At 37.3% G+C, this 19,985-nt stretch overlaps 2 protein-coding genes across 4 annotated transcripts in view; one reads left to right on the top strand and one right to left on the bottom strand.

Moving 5' to 3' along the window:
• The window catches only part of arhgef10 (Rho guanine nucleotide exchange factor (GEF) 10), a 135,182-nt gene extending 117,027 nt beyond the window's left edge, over positions 1-18,155 (bottom strand). For 2 of the 3 annotated variants that reach the window (XM_049463558.1, XM_049463560.1), the window contains exon 1: positions 18,009-18,154. The gene's annotated coding sequence lies outside the window, so the exon portion shown is untranslated. Of the gene's footprint in view, positions 1-18,008 lie in introns of all 3 variants that reach the window. The other variant, XM_049463559.1, reaches the window with a different exon arrangement.
• The window catches only part of fam167b (family with sequence similarity 167 member B), a 679,430-nt gene that overhangs the window by 288,496 nt on the left and 370,949 nt on the right, over positions 1-19,985 (top strand). The gene's annotated exons all lie outside the window — the stretch shown is intronic.

Here is a 19,985-nt window from a genome sequence, read left to right as displayed (position 1 = left end):
CACCCTTCTCTTTCTCTCATTCAATCTTTTTCTCTCTCTCTCTCAGTAGGCCAGACAAGTGAGGTCATTCTGTAGAATAGATAAAATAGAGGGCTAATTGTAGGAGTCCGTAGGATCCGAGACGAGACTGTGACTCTGAATTAACCCACAGCTCTGACTCTCCATCAGAGTCAATAAGAACCTAGTACATTTAGCTTGTGCATGTCGCACAGTGTTACAGCCTGAGAGAGTGATAAACAATACAACAGCAGAGTCTGATCTAAAGTATAAAAATAACAATACATTCACAATACAGTGGTTATGATTCATTATATTGCCATATATTGTGATACTATAAGCAAGAGGATTATATTACAATTGGTCAAAAATATGTTAGGAAAACTATAATAATTTAAAAAACACTACAGATGTGGGAATTCTGAGCCGAAGTTGACATTCCATTCCATTCCATTCCATTCCATTCCATTCCATTCCATTCCATTCCATTACATTACATTTGGAATACATGAAGTACAAAAGTAATAGACGTTAAAGGTAAAAACATTTTTAAATAGGGCCTAAAGGAGGTCAAATGGAAATAATGGGATAGAGGAGTGAAGGAGGGGAAGAAGGAAATGAGGTTAGAAGTAGTTAGTGTGTTAGAGGTGTTAGGAGAGTAAGTGCTCTTTGAAGAGCTCTGTCTTCAGGAGTTTCTTAAAGATAGCGAGAGATTCTCCTGATCTGGTAGTAGAAGGTACTTTGTTCCACCATTGGGGAACTCTGTATGAGAACAGTCTGGTAGCCAATGGAGCTCAATGAACAGTGGGGTGACATGTGCCCGTTTTGGCTGGTTGAAGACCAGACGTGCTGCTTTCTGAATCATTTGCAGTCGTTTTACTACACAGGCCGGGAGGCCAGTTAGTAGGGCATTGCAGTAGTCGAGGCGTGAGATGAAAACTGCTTGTACCAAGAATTGCGTGGCCTGTTGAGTCAGAAACGGTCGAATTTTTCTGATGTTTTAAGTTTCAGAGAGACTATACATTAAATTTAAACGTTAATAAAAATAAATAAAAATAAAATTAATGAAGCACAGCCAGCATTGTAGTAACATGGTCAGTGTCATTTGGCTCTTTTCTGGCATACAATAATCCGTCAGCAAATATCGGTTTGAGATACTGGCCACAACTGTCTGATTCTAAAGATTCTTTAAAAAGTACTTATCGGCAACAATCTTTACATGTAAACTAGCAATTATAAATCTTTAATGTGTTTTTGGAAAAAAAAAAAAATACAGCCTTGCAAAAAAATCTAGACTTCCTTACACCCGTCTACTAGATAACCTGTATAACCAAGCTTAACCATACTGGTTGACCGGCAAGACCAAGCAGATCTGCCAGCATGATTAAGTTTGTAGACCTGTACGACCAAAATTAAATGCAACTTTCAATGCACATCAAATTGCACTGTGCCGATTTAGTTAATAGCTACAGAAATGATCTGGGCAATAAATCAGGTTAAAATGCACATGAACAGCTGTTTAGCTCAAACATGAGGAGTCTATTTGAAAGTTGGATCGAGGGCAGATTACATTGAAATCAAAGAAATCTGGTTAAACTATCAGGCCTTGCTCCAACTCTCATGATTCGTGTTTCCTTGCCACGAGCACACTGGCCAGTGTTCAACCTCACTCCCAAGAAAACACCTCACAACTAACAACTAAAGGTAAAAAGAGGTAACACTCCATGATCAATTACATACTGCACAGTGACGAATATCAGAAGAACGTCAGAAAGTGTGGTAACTATGTAAAATAAGGATAACACGTCACACTGTTACAGATACTTTGTATTTCCACAGAGTGCTGAGAGAGGGAAAGAAAGAGAGAGCAGGAGAGAGAGAAAGAAAGAGAGCAAGAGAGAGAGAGAAAGAAAGAGAGCAAGAGAGAAAGAGAGAGAGATAGTGCTAACTGCTTGTTTAGTCTACAGACTCTTTGAACAGCCTCTCCGTCCTGCTGTGGTAGACTGAGAGAGAAAAAGAGACTATTCCAAAACACACTGAAGAGGAGGCAGAGGCGCAGAAAGAGACAGTTTGGGACAGGAACGCTGAGGTGAAGGCCTAAATTAAGGTTAGTAAAGGCAGAAGATAAGAATGTGCAGTGAGATCTTGCATTTAACTGCTAGCAATTATAGAAGAGGTTCATCACATGTACAGTAACAGAAGAAGATTTAGCAACAGGAAACCCTTAGGGCCTTCAAGGCCTAAAATCTTTGGGAACTACAACAGTACATGTCTTATAACAGAAAATATATAATATATAAAATAAATATGCTAGGGGCAAGTGGTTGGGTTAAGGCTAAACGGAAACAAGTACCAGAAGTAGAGCTAGACAAAATGGCCTAAAAAAGCAAATTGTTAAATTTCCTTTTAAAATTAACTACAAGATAACTTTATTTTGCTTTCACTTAAATTTCTCTTTTTGAGCTCAGGTAAAACGAGAAACAAGCTTGTAGACAGTGTTGGGAAGTAACGGATTACATGTAACGGCGTTACATAATCAGATTACAAATTATGAGTAACTGTAATCCGTTACAGTTACTGCTTCAGTAAGTGGTAATCAGATTACCGTTACTCTGCTAAAATAAATGGATTACATTGCGGTACTTTCCTATTTGTGGTCTTCCAATCAAACACTGACAAAACGCAATCACATTTTGCGGTGAAATCGCTCTAATATGACAGTGAACTTACACCCGCCTACTAGATAACCCGTACAACCAAGCTTAACCATACTGGTTGACCAGCAAGACCAAGCAGATCTACCAGCATGATTAAGTTTATAGACCTGCAACTTTCTATCCACATCAAATTACAGGGACATTGTGACTGCTAAAAGAGCAGCCCTTTCTTCAGAGGATGTGGACATTCTCATCTTCTTAAAGAAAAACTTTAAGTATTAAAATAACTGTTGTTTTGTCTAGCCTCAAATATGTTAATAGTTTTGGTACCTTAAGGAGCATCTTTCTCTCAGATAAAGTTAATAATATACCTTTATTAAAGAAAGAAACTTGTTATTCTCAGGGACCGAGTCTTATTTTTCATGTTTAACTGTTATAGTAGGATCAGTTCAGTATGAGTTCAGTTTGTTAAGGCTCTAATTGTTCTATTATTTTGTACATGACTGTTCCTGTATGTTTTTATTATTTATTTTATGTTGCACATTGCTGTTTTAATAGTGCACACTGCTGCTATCAAAAAAGCCACTAGATGGCATTACATATATATCTTAATTTAATTATTTAAATATGACCATTAGTGCCTAATGTGGTGTATTACAGATCACTTGTATCACTTTGCATCACTTATATCAAGCCCACCTTTTGAAATAAGATATTGTAAATTTGATGAATCAAACCAATGACTGACTATAGACTAATCTAAAACTGGCATCGGCCTCTCTGCTGTAAAAAAAAAGAAAAAAGAAAATCGAGAATCAAATCGAATCGAAACATGACCCTAAAATCGGAAATAAAATTGAATGGAGGATTTAGAGAATCGTGACACCCCTACTGGACACCCGACCCCTCTATCCCAAAAAGAATGAATACACCCTAACCCTAGAGTTTCTGTCTGTCAGGTATAGGTCTCAGAGGTGCAGGTAGATTCTCAAGTTTTCACAGTGTAAGTTTGAGTAAGGGTAAGAGGGAAGGGTAAGAGTCTAAGTCAAGTGACAAAAATGTCACCTAGCACAAGTAGCTGTTAGTGTAACCACCAAATAACACACCTCAGTCTAGATTTCTGCCCAGAGTGGGTCACTTCTAATTAAGTCTTGCACCCATGGCCTGGTTTTGACCTTCTCTACATCACATGAGAGAAATGCACATTAAATAACACTGAAAACCTTTATCAACATCCACCATCTGCAGTTTTGTCTCCTTTCAGAACCTTAAACCTTAGATGGATTACAAGGTCTCAGCATATTTCCTCTGAAAAAATTCAGGCTCTGGCCATCTGATAAAACTCAACTGAATGAGATGTAAGAGGCTTTACTCCTAAAGCTGCTCCACTGCAGGCAATATCACCTCCAGCCCAAGAGCATTCCTTCAGGATCAGCCTCGTCCACAAAGAAGGGGAGGAGAAGGAAGACAGCGATGATGACACACACTCTCAAAAAGGAAACGCTCTGATGACAGAGCTGGTGTAGCGTGTCATAACAAGCCGCTGAAGCACAACAGGGCGGCTGTACACCCGAGAAGGAAACAGTAATTTACGGATTGGCACTAATGCTGAGAATTTGTTTTGGGGGGATCCAAACACCATGCAATTCAGCAACACAGGAGTAAATAGCACTTTCTATGAGGAAATCCAATTCCAGTCGAATAGAGACAGACTGAGAGATCATCTTCCCTGCCAAATTCTTTATAGGGATGACTCCTGAATGAGCCGAGGCAAAACTCACTAGCTATGCTGGTGAAATAAAAATGCTGACAGAGGTTCATTTTTACACCTCAGAACAATATGCACTCCTACTATAATGAATTCTTTCAGTAGTAAGGCTATGTTCTGCTTGTTTTTAGGTGTAATTTGACATTGTATATTACTATAATTTTCTACTATGATGATAAATGTGTTGATTTTTTTTCTCTCCTTAATAGATATTTTAGGCAGTGATATTCACAAGTCAGTGATGTCAGTGAGTCCAAGTCTAAGTTGAGTTTTAAGTATATGAGATACAGAGTCAAGAGTCAAGTGTCAAATATAGAATTAGAATCCAAGTCAATCCTTATGTCTGTATGATGCAAGTCTCAATAAAGCATTAAGTATTAAGAGGTAATAAACCAAGACTTATTTTAAGTCTCCAAGAACTGAGTTTTAATCCCCATCCACACAAATCCGGATATTTTTAAAAACAGAGATTTTTGTCCCCACAAGCAGCAATTTAAAAAATATCTCCTTCCACATGGAAACCCTAAAATAAACATGGGATTCTCTAGACATTCGGATGTTTTCTTGCCACTCCGCAACAACTACAGAATCTCTGTTCGCGGTAAGGTTTGTACCTCAGGAAGATCAGAAAAAACTGCATGTAGCACATTTTGATGCCTCCACTGTGTTAGATAATGTAAGAGTAACATTAAATTAAGCTGTATACATATTAATCCACAAATCGCAGAGAGAACAGCTCCGTTTTTCACGCCCACACAGGAAAGTTTTAAAAAATCTTCACTTTGAAAGGTGTTTGCAAAAAGCTCGGTTTTCGTGTGGACGTAGTGGCCTTAGTCTTAGTCTCAAGACTCTAAGGAGTGAGCCTGATTCAAGACTCAAGTCTTTGAGAAGTGAGTCTGAGTCAATTTTCAAGTTTCTATGCATTGAGTCAGAGTCTCTGAGGACTGAGTTTAAATTATGTCTCAAGTCTCTGTGGTAAGAATTTGAGTTTAGTCTCGAGTCCTTGAGGAGCGAATTAAAGTTAAGCCTCAAGTCCTTCAGGAGTGAGTCAGAGTTAAGCCTCAAGAAACACAAAATTCAAGTTACTTAAAGGCCAATTTATACTTCTGCGTTGAACCCATGCCTGACAGCCACCTCCCTGGAAAAGATCCAATGCAAACAGTCACAGCTGTGATTGGTTTAAACTGCAGAGCTGCTGATATGCGCATGCAGAAGTATAAACACTCTTGCTGGATACGCGTAGGCTAAGGCATAGGTTCTCCACAGAAGTATAAATTTGGCTTTAGTCTCTGAGGTGCGAGTCTTTGTCTCAGGTAAATTCAGATTAATTCTCAAGTTTACAAGGTACAAACAACAGAGGAGATAAGTATTAATTTCAGTTCTTAGGCCTCTGAGGTGTGAGAGCAATGTCATAGTAAATGGGCACATATGGGAATACACAATGATATTAACATCTAATTAACAAAAGCAAATATTAAAGCTTTTAATAAATCAACCGCATTGGAAAGATGTTGAGATTTGAATAATATTCCAAAAGTATATTACAATATGTGTAACTCTTGAGCTAGCATATTGTTTATGTCACAATAAACTACTGCATGAAAGCTTATTAATTTTACTGTATTTGTAACCAAAGAGAAAAAGGATATTTCTCAGAAACAAAAAATTTATATTTAGTTCCAATTTGAAAATTTCATAAACATGCAAAATAAATAAATACCAGTTTTGATAAACGATAAATTAACTCTGCTGTGCTGAATTGATGTTCTCCTTGCTCTACTGTACAGAATGCAGGACGATCCCACAGCCAATCACAGCACAGACAGAGTGAATGAATGGGATGACAAAGCCCTTTAGAGGAGACACAGAGCCAATGCATACTAATATCCCCTCAACTCGCTCACTTTCACCATCTCTCTCACCCCTCTACATTCCTCCTTCTTTCTCCCTGACAAAGACTTTCGCTTTATTGCCAAATTACACACATATCCAGAGCGTTAAGCTTCTTCTACAGCAGGCTCATGGGCTTTCTCCATTTACTTTCTACTTCAGATAATGTCTGCTCTCTCTAAGAACTCATATGCTTAATCCTGCTGATCTACTCATCCAACCTTTGTTTATGAAGCATAAACTGTCTACATTCATTTTGAAATGACAATTGGCCAACATCACTGCATTTCTTAGGACTTAAAACAGACATTGGTCACATGCTCTTCCTGGTAAAATAACTCTATGTCACAGATTAAATGTGTAGTGTGAAAAACCACCAAAAGATTCCTGATCATAAGTTGTATAGTGTGAAAAGTACAACCATCTGATGACACTGATCAAAGTAGTACAGTGTATGCATGGCATTAGTTTCCATATCTGGCTTGGAACTAGAACAGAATGAATGGAATGTTTAGAAACATTGTTTATTTACATTGTAGATCAAACTCTTCATTTATTTAATAAAACAAGGACAGTTTAGTTTTCTGTGATATGAGTTTAACTCTTCCTCTGACAGGTGCTGCCAGTTTTATGACAGGGGAGGTGGATACTGTGCAGCCTAAACAGCTCCCAGTTTAGTGTGGCCACATCATCTTTTATTATCTCTCTCTCTCTCTCTCTCACACACACACACACACACCTCGGGGAGAAGTAAACTAAGAGACAGTTTGTAAGAGGCAGTCTTGCTTATTTAAGAACAAACCACTACAGTTAAAACAACTGTCAGCAGTCACACCAAACTGGCCAGAGCGTGCACATATACACACACACATTGTATGTACAAGCACACACACACACACATCATTACCGCTGACAGGAGAACGCAAAGCTGTCGTTTCTACTTAAAGACCAACCACTACGAGATGAAGCCTGTAGACCTTCCTCCATTACTGAATTATACGATATAATCATAATAATAAAAAAAACATTCATTCTTTTAAGTTAAAGTTTAAATTCTGGAGCAGTATTGGTATAAGCCTCAAACCGCACTAAGCGCTAGCTCTTTCGCCATTTAGCGGTGAGTATTGTGGGCCTGTAGCCTGCTGTTAACCGTGGCTAGCACTGCAGGAGCAGAATTAGCATTAGCCACTAACCGCACTAGGTGCTAGCTCATTTGTTGTTCAGAAGTGAGTATATCAGACTGCAGCCTAGTGCTTTGCGCTATGACGATAAATATTGTTTCTACCGTTTCTATAGTAATTTCCTCAATTACTCATGCAAATATATAAAGTAGGCTACGATGAAATGTATTGGCGTGGTCACTTTGCATAAACTCGGTTTATAATAGTGATAATAAAGTAAGAGTAAACAGCATAATCATAATGTGGCAAAATAAATAATATAGCATAAAATAATATAATGCAGCAAAAAATATTGCAGAATCTTTTCTAAACTGCAAACTAAAACAGTTATACAATAAAAATACACTTAAAGCTTCACAGTAAACTACTTTTAAGACAGAACATCTCTATTATCACGATATGGATTTTTAATATCATGATATTTCTGTGTCACGATATATTGTGTACGATATAATATTGCCCACCCCTAATCCAGTGCACCTTATAATGCGAAAAATACGGTACCAGCATTAGGGGACATATACTAGGGCTGTGTATTGGCAAGGATATGGCATTACGATACTTATCATGAAACAGATAAAACAATTTAATATATTGCGATTTATTGCAATACTGTACGTAAGGTGATATATTACTTATGCTCACACATATAAATATAAATTAATAAATATATTCATTTTGTTACTCAAACTCCTTTTTGGCGTGTTTCTTTTTTTGTCAATTTTGTAGAACATTTTGATCAGAGTTGACAATTATAAATATTAATATTCATTCATCACATTTCCCCCTAAATTAGTTAGCAGTTGTGGAGAATGACTTTGCTATGCAACACTATTGACCTGACACAGGGCAATCAATGCCAGTCTGGGCCTGGCAGTTATAACTGTAATTATACAGGGTGTGGTTTCAATGGAAATGTATAGCCTTGAGGCATAGGTCACCCACCAAATCACGCCGGTACTCTGATGGTCTTTGAACAGCCTGTGTAAATGGTCAGTAATTTTCTTTTGTACCATAGATAGTGCATCATCAACAAACATACTTTGTAGTTTAAGGAATATGTAGAAGCAATCGTGCAAAACAGTCCTGCTGTTAACCTGCTCAACACTCAAATGGGTGCGACCACTCAAGAAATCAATGGGCGTGTAGCATCTCATGCCTTCCAGGGTAAGAATGAACACACACTCCAGAATTTACCAAACCCATGCTTGGATTACACACCCTAAGAGAATACTATAGAGCTCTCTCTATGAGAAAAAAATCTTCTCCACATCTCTTCTCAGAGACACAGTATCAGAGATCTATCTCTGCATACTTTATTATCCTCCTTTCAGCCTGTTATCCAATGATCAGGACCCCACAGGGCCACCACATAATATCAGAATATTATCACATATCACCTTTTTTTTTTTTAGGAGGTGGATCATTATTCTTAGCACTGCGGATGAGCGTGTCACATCGCGAAACAGTCTGTGATGTAGGATTTTTAATACTTCATTTATTTTATATAAAGCTATGGTATGATAATCACCATATAGCTAAGTAACCAAGTATTATTGTTAACGAAAATGAACGAAATAACGAAAACTGAAAGTGAAAGTTCTCCTTAACTGAAACTAATAAAAACGGTAATTAAAAGAAAAAAATAAAACAAACTGAAATTACAGATTAAATGCCCTCATTATTGTGTTTGATAATTTATTTATAATTTATTTATAGAAATGTGGTATATCAATATATATATATCGTTATAGTTACAGTCATATGAAAATGTTTGTGCGAAAAGAGTGCGAAAGAGTGCACACTCTTTTCGTGCAAAAAAGTGATGCGAAAGAAGCCATTTCTGCAAGCACGCCACAAACAGAGTCGCCCGAGGTATGCAAAAGCAAAACCACACCTCAGGCGGTTTGTGGCGTGCTTGCAAATTTTGGTTTAATGCATATTGCACATTTTCTGTTAGTACAATAAACCTCATTTCAATCCTGAAATATTACTGTGTCCATCAGTTATTAGATATATCAAACTAAAATGGCTGTTGGAAACACCCAAATATTTAGAACTAAAAATGATTAAGATTAATAGGGGTGCCCAAACTTTTTCATATATGACTGTATATAAAAAAAAAATCCATATCGTGATATATGATTTTTCCCATATCGCCCAGCACTAGCTGTGTCTGATCCACTGTCAACCTGCTCTAAACTTAAATGGTACAAATCAATGGGCACAATATCTGAGATCTTCAGGAGGAAGCGTCATGTTTTGTCTTGTGTTCTCAGGCAAACAGAGATAAGAAGACTCATCCTCTCCTCTAACAGTCATGAATGAGGGAATTTGATCATAATCATTGAGCTCATCGCTACTGTCAGAGTTCCTAGTCTGCTCTCTTCTTTCCAAATTCAACGGCACGGCTTTTTGGACAAGATGTTATGACTACAGATGTCCAATATTACTGCCAACCCTAAATCACAAAATGTTGGAACAATCTACATCCATTCCTGCACTTCAGGCCTGCAACAACCTGCAATAACGGTAAAGCATTTACCACTTTATAATGTTGCCATTCCTTCTCACAAGACAAGCAATTAAGTGTTTTTTCAGTGTTATTTAGTTCCGTTCTTTTTGCAAACATGTGTTAAAATGTGAGTACGGTGTTGTCGTGGTCACATTTCAGAATTTTCCATTTATTCTTTATTGGAAATAAAAACAGGTAGTATATGTACCTTCTTCATCCACAGTTGTGCCTTTGTAATGTGCACAGTATGTGGTTTTGCATTATGTTGTTTTGTTGTTTTAAAGCCAAGCTAATTTTGTGCATCTCAGTTTACTTTTCGGCATTAATGTTACCATTAAATGACTCACAGATACAAATCTCTGCACAGATACAAATCTTCTTATACCGAAACGGAACGGAACTGTGCAACCGATCTACAAAGAAAAAGGCGCCGTTTATACACTTATCAATGTGCGCATGTGAGCCGTTTCAGGGACAGATTCGTTCACATTACACACAGTTACAGGTCACTTACATTTGTGAATGTGAACCCTCAGAATAGCCAAATCCAATCTGAGCAAAAAATCGGATTTAAGCAATGTGGCTCGTAATGTGAATGTAGCTTTATTCAGACATATATCAATTAACAAGAGTGGCTAAAAAGACAGAATACACACCAGATTTGGTAAATGTAGCCTTATGTGTGTGATGGACTTGCCAAATTTGGAAAGTGAACCTTAGTGTGCGATGGGAATGAGTTTTTGTTACCATATTTACTTAACAAAAAAATATAAAGTGCTATTTAAAATTATACTGAGACTTCATAAATGCTCTTATATATCCAAAATATAAAATTAAAAGTCCCGGAAGGTGAGCAATTTGAGGTTGTCTATACCCAGACATCTAAAGACATTGGGGCTGCAACGATTATAATTTTTAGTTTATTAAAAGTTTGTCAAATTATCAAATGTACTGCAACATTGGTCTTGGGGCCTAAATGTTTAGCTGTCCTCACCAGTCAGAAGAACAAATGAAGGGCGTGACAAAAAATAATCGTGACTAATCTCATAATCAAACAAATAATCAGCAGATTAGTTGACTACTAAAATAGTCTAGATGACATCAAACCGACCCTCTAGGAACAGAAGCAATGAACCCAGCTTCACGGTTTTGCGCTTCTTTGGAAGGTGCTTGGTAGATGTCCAGTGCTCAGAACGGAACGTGCTGATTCAGTGGGATTTAAAAGTGCGTTCAGAGAATGGCGTAGGTTCTCCAGCTGCTTCTCAGCGGCTCACGAGGAAACATCGGCCATTGGAAACAGGCCTGGATGCGGTAGCTTTACCGATTAGTAGACATAGTAGCCTCCAGAGTGTTGCATAAGAGTGATGTTAAAAATCAGAGCAAAACAACAGCTTCCTTCACCGTGACACATTGACATATTAAAAAGTCAAGCTTTCTACTATTTCTGGAGAATCTGGAGGAATTGATTGCATTTAGCAACTAGAGTGTCAGGATCTCATCCATGATTCCCCAATTGATCCCAAAATTACTGGACGAAGTCCCATTTTTTTTTTAGAGAACACAATTCCACAGCACCACAGCCCAATGCTGGGCTATCAATCAGGTATGCTAATCTTCTTATCAGAGTTATTTCAAATTGGCCATGCTTCTCTACAAGGACTAGACAAGCTGTGTGTGTGATTTACCATCCTGTGTCAGCAATGGATGCAACAAAAAGAATAAACAAACATATAGACATGCATGGGTAGTTTCCTAGCCTAGTCCTTCTACATTCAGTATCTTTTCAATTGAGATTCTCCATTTAAAGGGCTGTACAATCCAAGACTAGGCTTAATACTTATCCAGTAAGACAATCTATAGAGTTTTCTGATTTTCTGTTTACTGTTTATATGAAACCAAATTGGGAAGACAGTGAGAACATAATGAGATCACAGCCAGTAGTGTGTTTAAATGAGGTTCTTGAAGTTATTGGACCCCTCCCTGGCAACTGATTCACTCCCTGAATCGCTGTCCTCCAGCTTGATTACATTTGTACACACACTAATGCCTCCACCCCTTTGGCTCCAGAACTCTAGACCCACTTCTCAGCTAGAACACAATTGGCAAAACTCCATAGGCTTCTTAATTAGTAGGGCTTTACTCAAAATCAACACAGGATCTTGGTTAACCAAGAATGGTACAAACTAACTCAATTTACTTGAAGTATTTTATCACTAATCTATTAACATGAGATCTACAGTTACACAACTTGGACATTTACAATTACACTAGACCTCTGAAAGTGTCTTGTCATATCTGGCACCAAACCTCCTTTAAGTTGGGATCTCTATGAATCTCATTAATGAGCATTTGGCACTCATGACCCTGGTTGTCTATTCTTGAAGAACACAGATGTTAAGACACAGTTATCTAACCATCCCAGTCTGGTTGTGTGGTAAGTGTCTCAGATTCTTATGCTTTCATATTGTTTCTTTTTTACAACATACATTTTTTCATTTGCTGCATAATAAATTGATCACACTTTGATGGGCGACACTGGTACCAGACCATCAGTGGTCATTCCACAATATTGCAGACCCTTTTGTCTGGATACAGTTTCCTTTTTCAAGTACAGCCGGGTACTGGTAAGTACTTGGCGATGTGATACGTATCATCATATTGTGATGCATTTCAGTGCATCACAATATACTGTGTAACTAACTGTAAGCAAAGTGATTGTTTAAATCAATAGTTCAATCATATTCATCGTACTGTAAAATATGATTGTATCCAATCAACAACGCGGCAATATAGTGGGCGGGGTTTAAACATAACACTTTAAAAAAATCACTGTCTGTTTCAAATCTTTACATGTCAACAAATAGATCGAAACATCACAAGAAAAAAGAAACCTGCATAGAACCAACCTGGTACCACCCCTCACCCAACCCTTCACCTCAACCCCACCAGAGCCCCACCCACTAGATCATTAAAAAATCCACCATTTCAGTCAGAAAGTACACAGCAGGATTAGCTGACAGACTTTGTCTGAGGGAGGGATCTGTACCTACTGTCTGTGAAAAATCAGGGAGGGAGATGTAAGCACTTTCAATGAGTATAATGAGTTTTGTGCTTCCATTATTTGCATAAAAGTGACAGAGCCCTTAAAATGTCTCATTCTGAAAGGGACTGAAACTGGCAAAAACAATGCTGGTAAGATCTCTAGTATGTGTGAGGGATTTTGTACAGCCCATATATCTATTCTAACTTGTATAAAACAAGGTACAATATATTCTTAAAATCTTTTTTAAAAAGGTTATGGCAAAACAAAATATTGAAGATTACATCATGTTTTATATCATGTTTTTTTCGACAACGATATTCTTGGCGATATGACAAAACACAGAATTACAAAAAAATATTTCACGACTGCAACAAAAGGTAAAAATTTAATTTTATTATTGCATACGATACGATATGGCACACCTCAATCTGAGATACAAACTTTTTATCTGAGTTGTAACAAAATGTCATGATACTAAAACTGCACTTCAAATATCTCCATATATCCAGGATTAAAGTAAAATCTACTTTATATAGTAGATATATATTGGGATATAAGAACAGCGTGAATTTTCTTTTGCTTAAAACAGCAAAAAAGTAGTACCCTGGTGTGATTATTGGGGTGGGTCATATGGCATGATATTTCAGGCTAAAATAATGTTCTTTCTATAAAGAACAGTTTTTGAAAGCTTCTATTGTAAAGAACTTTCCACAAAACTACAAGGTTTTCTATTATACACAAGAACTTGTTAATGTAAATAACTACACATAAATGGTTCTTTGAGTTGTTTGGGTTCTAGACAGAGCCACTATCTTCAGTAAGCATTCCTTGAGTAGTTAACTAAAGAGGTGGGGGGACAGCAGGTTCACAGGACGCTGTTATTTGCTAAGCAAATTAGCAGCAGCAGGAGCAAATCTGGCCCCTGCCTCACACTGATGCAAAGCGAGTTGGACAAGCATGGCGCCAGACAATACACCAACACATCAAACAGCTCCCTCTCTCATATCTGACCAGCATCAGGAATGGCCTTCGCCTTCTGGCCAGTGGATTCCTGAAAGCACGGCAGCTCTGTGAGCGAGGAAACTAGCGTGCCTGAAACATAACGGTGAGCTGGAGGAGGGATAATTGAAACTAACATTCCTGGAAGGCTTCAATTTGGAGCATGACTGAGGGACTTTTTTTAAAGCAAGGGGTGAAAAAATGTTTCAGAAAAAAAGGTTCTAACAGCTGAAACAGAGCTTTTAAAAGAAGAAAATAAAGAGAAGAATTTGAATTCTTAAATAAAGTATCAGGATTACATCTGGATAACACCAAATCACTTATGCAAGTGTAAACAGATCCAAGACACATTTAACACACATAAATCTGTTTACTAAAACCACTTCAGATGATGGTCTGAGACAAATTTAAAACAGATACAAATTCAATCACTCAAACCACTTTAGAAGATGGTCTAAAAGACTATTAACACACATACAAAGCTGATCACTCAAATTACTGTAGAAGATGATCTGAGATGCATTTAAAACGGATACCAACAGAAATCCATTCACTCAAACCACTTCAGGAGATGGTCTGAGACATATTTAAAACAGATAAAATTCCGACTACTCAAACCATTTCAGGAGATGATCTGAGACCAAGTTAAAACAGATACAATTCCGACTACTCAAACCACTTCAGGAGATGGTCTGAGACACTATTAACATACATACAAATCAGATCACTAAAACCACTACAGAAGACGATCTGAGACAATATTTACACACATACAAATCCGATCACTCAAACCACTTCAGGAGATGGTCTGAGACGCATTTAAAATAGATAAAAATCCAATCACTTCAGAAGATGACCTGAGACAAATAAAAAAAAAAGACACAAATCCGATCACTTAAACCACTTTAGAGGATGGTCTGAGACACATTCAAGCCACTTGCTACAGCAGTGTAAACGAATCCATCTCTCAAGCAAAAAAAACTCGTCCCCCTGAAATACGCCATTACTGAGTTCAGACTGATCAGACTAAACAGTTGCCTTCCCCCGAATTTAAAGGAATGCATAAGTACACGTAAAAGTATCAAACTTTAAGACAGCAACCATCTATATCACAGTACAGGAAATGAAGATCAAATAGATAACTTGTTGCTGCATAACAAGCAGTATAGTCACAAGCCATGACCAAGTATAAGCAGCATCATATTCTTCTTTTTCTTTGCATACAGCTAATAAAAAGTACTTTTACATCTTTAAAACAACTTGTTTTCCAAAGCGACTATAAAGAACAAACACCAGAAATTTCCATCATAGAGAATAACCATTTAGCCAGGTAAAAAGCAAATTACACACCACAATAATTCTTAAAGTTTATCCTTACTGCCTTTCCTAAAAAACATAAAATATCCCTTGAAGAACACTTTTTCTAAAGCATGTCACACAGACAAATTTAATCATGTGAATCATGTGATCATTTGAGCAGTTAGGTTGTATTTGGAGTTTTCAAAACTAGAATAACCACTAATAGAATAACCACTTCTTAGGGGTGTAGGTGAAAGTTCCTAAAGCATTATAAAGGTTATAATATACGGTTCTCTTATATATTTTTTATATTTTTTATGTATTTGTTAAACATGACTTTTTAGGACAGTGGTACTTAACCAGGTCCTTAGGTAACCATTGACCTCCTTAAAACACATAAGAATCCAGCATAAAAGAAAGTATAAATCCCTGAGGACAAGACTAAGAACTACTGCTTTTTAAGAACCACTCTTTTTACAATTAAATTAAAGAGTGCAGAAAAAAAAGCAAATGGTTTTTACTTTTTAAAAAAAGGGTGCATTACTTTTAATCAAAGACACACACGTCATAAATATTAGGTACGATACCAGACACTGAACTGATGTACATCTACAAATCATATACAAAATGCAGTCTAAGACTAGCTTTACTCTCTGTCCCATGGTGTATCAGTTGAGTTCAGTTGAGTTTAGTTTAGAACTCCATGGTACAGAGTTCACTTTTTGTTTAAAATATTTCTGCGTAGCTTTAATTGATATTAAAATTACAATGCAAAAAAACAAAATTAAAAGAAAAAAAAAACACACTGAAGCAGAAGAGGCACACTATAGTACTTTATATGACCTACATGTAAAAAATATTTATGCTATATATTTATTCCACAGCCTTACAGTCACTTATATTGTTGTTAATAAAATAAATAAGAGGATATAGAGTAGTGTTGTTATTTTATCTAAATAGCATTTTTCATTATTGTGCAGCTCTGTCAAGGAAAGCCATACATTTAGATGAAATAACAATGATTATTTTATCCTTTCCTTCTTTTATTGGCCATGATATCAGCTGATGTAAGGCTGCTAAACAAATATATAACTTAGCTAGATATATATATATATATATATATATATATATATATATATATATATATATATATATACCTGGATTTCCACATTCGTATGGCTGGATTTTCTCAGTCAGCTTTATGAGGTAGAGTCACCCGGAATGGCTTTCAGTTAACAGCAGTGCTGAACTTGTCAACAGTTAATTACTTGAATTTCTTGCCTGTTGTGAAGAAGTTAAGTTGGTATACAGTAAATAGCCTTATTTGAGTAATGTTCTACTACATATTATGGCACAAACAACTCAACTAAAGCCCTATCCGGTCGGGATTAGTTTCTCAGGGGGACATCTTTCTTAGTCACATGGCATTGTGTTCAGTAGCTCCTCCATTTCCACTTGCTGTTGTGTTTACGTGGATTTCTGTTAAAACGTGAGCCTAAAGTATTATTACGGTGTGTGGTAGTGGGCAAATAGCTATTTTATTAAACATGAGGCGACAAAACTCTGAAATGTGCGTCTGGACAGGACTAAAATGACCAGAATGACCAGGGAGTTCAGTGAAAAACAGTAGGTAATTCAGCCTGTAATTTTCTCAGAGGACGTCTTGTTTCGGACGGGAATAAAATTTCAGAGGACCTCCCATAAAAGAAAAAATCACCCCAGGACCCGCTAAGAAACTAATACCTTTCAGATAGGGCTTAAGTAGAAAAAAAAAATTAATAAATACTTTAAGAAATGAAGGTCAATCGATTTCGAGAAATATAAACAACTTTGAAAGTATCCTCAAGTGCAAGACCATTGCAAAGACCATCAAAAATTTTATGATGGAACTGGCACTCATCAGAATGACCCCAGGAAAGGGAGACCAAGAGTTTATCAGAGTTACCAGGCTCACCTACACACATGCATTTTGTATTATTGTTTGTTTAACACTCTTAAGTTACTACATGATTCCCTGTGTGTTCCTTCATATTTTACCTTCATGTAAGTTACATGGTGTACAGTGTCAGTTATTTCCAATGTCGTGTAGCTCTATTAGCACAATATTAGTTTTTAAGAGTTGTTTAAACACCCTGTTTAATGATAAACACTGCCAGCCAAAAATGCTAAACCACTGCTAACTTACTAACTAACAACTTAAATAAACACCACAGAGACTGTGTAAAGTTTAATAATAAGGAAACAAAACGTTTTGAAAAACTGTCAACACTCAATTAGCTAACTAGCTAGCTAGGTTAACTAAGTAACTTAACTTAAGTTCATTAGCTGCCCAAACCAAACAGCCCCTCTAGCCACTCCTTCAAATCTCCAAACTGTGGACAAATGTAGCAAGCGAAGCTAAATAACACAGACAAAGACGGGAACATGCTAGTTTACTACTATTTCTGAGTTAAATGAAATATTAACTGGTCTTCCTCGCGCTTTTAAACTCTCTGTTAAACTCTATTTGAACAGTCAGGCAGATAAAAAATCCCTCCCTCTCCATTTCTACCAACTAACTCACTGAACCAAACCCAACATCTCCAACTTTCTCAGCTTTTTTTTTAACACAGAATTAGACCAAACTCCACCAAACCCCGAGCTCAGGGGCTGAACTCACCATGTCCCGGGTCTCTCCTGGTCCGAATGCGGCAGTAGCTGGAGCTCCTCTCCTCTGGTTTAGTTTAATACTGTGTTAAAGCTGCAGTCTCTCCATTACTCCCAGCGCTGCAGCCTCAGCCGACTGGCTGCTCCCCGCGTTCCCATGCCTGCAAAACGATCCGCGCGAAGCCCCGCCCCCTGCCGCGAGCCCATTGGCGGGGACACTCGAGCCGCGCTGCTGATTGGCCGCAGAGCGCCTCGCTCACATTCCACAGCCGGAGAAAGAGAGAGCGGGATTGACACACACGTTCCAGGGCGGAGCACGTGACCGGTGAGGTGGCTGTGTGAACAGCTGGAGCACATCTGCACACACACACACACACACTGTAGTAGTGGGCTGTTAATTAGTATGCTAATTAGATTAATAAAATGAGCATAATTGATGATGAACAGTAATGCTCTTTTACACCTACTGTATATTAAATAGCACATACATTGTGTGTTGTCGAATTTGTTTCATTTATTTATTTTCTACATTGTTGATTTCAATTTTTCTCAATTGTTTACACACAAAAACTGGTGCCCGAGACACAATGACCAAAACATGTAACATGTAACACAGATTTCTGCTAAACTACAAGCACAATTCCTGCTTTATACTCAAATTGCAGTTCTAAAACACACTTTCATCATAGTTTTATTTCTAATTTATGCAGCCAATTAGCCAACCCATTCAATAGGACTCCGCCTATCACTAGTGATGCTCCAACACCGGAAGAGTAAAGACTAGCACATGCCTCCTCCAATACATGTGAAGTCAGCCACCGCCTCTTTTTTTTTAACTGATGCTGATGTAGCATTGCAGAGTAGCATCACAGTGCACTGGGAGGAAAGCGCAGCATCTCGGTTCTGATACATCAGCTCACAGAAGCCCTGTGCTGATTGACATTACCCTTTAGAGTGATGTGGGGAGTGATGAAAAGCTGCATGAACAGGATTCGAACCAGTGATCTACTGATCACAGTGGCAGCTCTTTGTGTTCTTTGTGTTCTACACAGTATTTACAGTATTTTACTATTTGCACATTTGTTCACTATTTTATATTATTTTACTACTAATAATAATAAAAATAAAAATAATAATTTTGGATTCACCATGCTAGGGTATATTTTCCTGCTGCTTGGTCAGGGAAAACAGTGCTTGTGAGGTGGATAGTGTGCTGTGGCCAGACTGAAACAGATACAGCATAGTTTTATTTATTTATTTTTTTTTACTGTAATTGTATACAATAAATTTGTCTGCTTTTTACATGTAGACCACTTGTCAGGGTGTGACCAAATGCATGGCAGGGAGGCACATTAAGGAGTCAAAATCCATCTTTTTTTTTTATTCTTAGCATGGAAGAACCTTTTTTTTTTTTAAACAAACTTCTAGTTTAGGGAGCAACCTTCACCACCATAACAAACAAAGCCCCGAATAAAATAAACATCCCCTCCCCCCCACACACAGTGCAAACAGTCCCCTTTTTAAAAGAATGGCTCAGCCTATTTTAAACAGCAAGGTTAATCACTTTTTTAAACATTTCTTTAAACATTTCATAACATAATAAACAATTATTTTTAACTGGACAATATTATACATTCGATAAGCAACACAAACAACCATACAAACAACATGTTAGTCCTAAATATTAAATACAAACAATTTAGTTCTTTGAAGTTCACTGGTTTACCCCCTAGAAAGGAACCAGGTAGTACATTCCATTACCCACAATTCACAGCATGTCTATCTATAAAGACATGATCAGTAAGCCCGCTCCTCCTTTAAAGCCACCACTGACTTACCCACGCTGCAGACATGGCTCTTGGGGAACAGACAAATGGCATTAAAACAGTTCTGGTGAGCTTAATAAAAAATTTAAAACTGTCCCATTCCATGGTCTGACTCTTTCTTTACTAGTGTGCACTCCTAGCATTGAACAGTTTTTAAAGATGTT

Source organism: Astyanax mexicanus, chromosome 14 (assembly GCF_023375975.1).
Source record: "Astyanax mexicanus isolate ESR-SI-001 chromosome 14, AstMex3_surface, whole genome shotgun sequence".
Taxonomy (NCBI): domain Eukaryota; kingdom Metazoa; phylum Chordata; class Actinopteri; order Characiformes; family Acestrorhamphidae; genus Astyanax; species Astyanax mexicanus.
The sequence above is the reverse complement of the archived record's forward strand: the minus strand, read 5'-3'. Positions and strand labels throughout refer to the sequence as shown.